Raw genomic sequence first — 814 nt, 5'->3', positions numbered from 1 at the left:
ATATATATATATATATATATATATATATATATATACATGTAAATATATATACATATTTACGCACACATATATATACGTACACATATATATATATACGTACAGATATATATACGTACACGCGCGCACATACACACACACATGCATAAAACATTCTTGTTTCGTTTTTAGAAATATGTTTATTCATTATTTTCATTTATCTTTGACTCTCTTCTCCCTTTCTGTGCTTTATCCTCGGTGACTGATCTCTAACTTATATTTTGTTATTAATACCATTTTTTAAACATCAGAAGTTAGTTCACCTGATACGCCACACTCGCAAAACTCCGAGTAATAGCAAAGGCTAATGTTAGCAGAGTGTTTGTGTGCGCGTGTGTGTGAAGGTGCGAAACTCAGCGGTTAAGGAATTCATCTTACGGTCGTATGCAGGTCCCTTTATTCTGCATTGCTCCAGTCCACTCAGCTAGCAAAAATGAGTTGTTCCTGTAATTCAAAAGGCACTGGAGGGACTACCCACTAATCACTTCTCCTACATCTCTCACACCACGAACTCTTAACATACTCCTCAACATTCTGAAGAGATCTGCCAAACCATTGGCTAGATTGAAACGTACGTAAATGACTATTACATAATATCCACAATGACTCACTACATAACCTCAATCTCCACAATGACTCATTACATAACCTCCACATAATAAAACAACGGCTAACTAGCCCAACAGAATTGCTTCTTCTTGTATTTGTTGCTCCATTCTCCACATAAATATATACATATATATATATATATATATATATATTTGATTAATAAATTCAA

This window comes from Octopus bimaculoides, chromosome 22 (genome assembly GCF_001194135.2).
Source record: "Octopus bimaculoides isolate UCB-OBI-ISO-001 chromosome 22, ASM119413v2, whole genome shotgun sequence".
Classification (NCBI taxonomy): domain Eukaryota; kingdom Metazoa; phylum Mollusca; class Cephalopoda; order Octopoda; family Octopodidae; genus Octopus; species Octopus bimaculoides.
The sequence above is the reverse complement of the archived record's forward strand: the minus strand, read 5'-3'. Positions refer to the sequence as shown.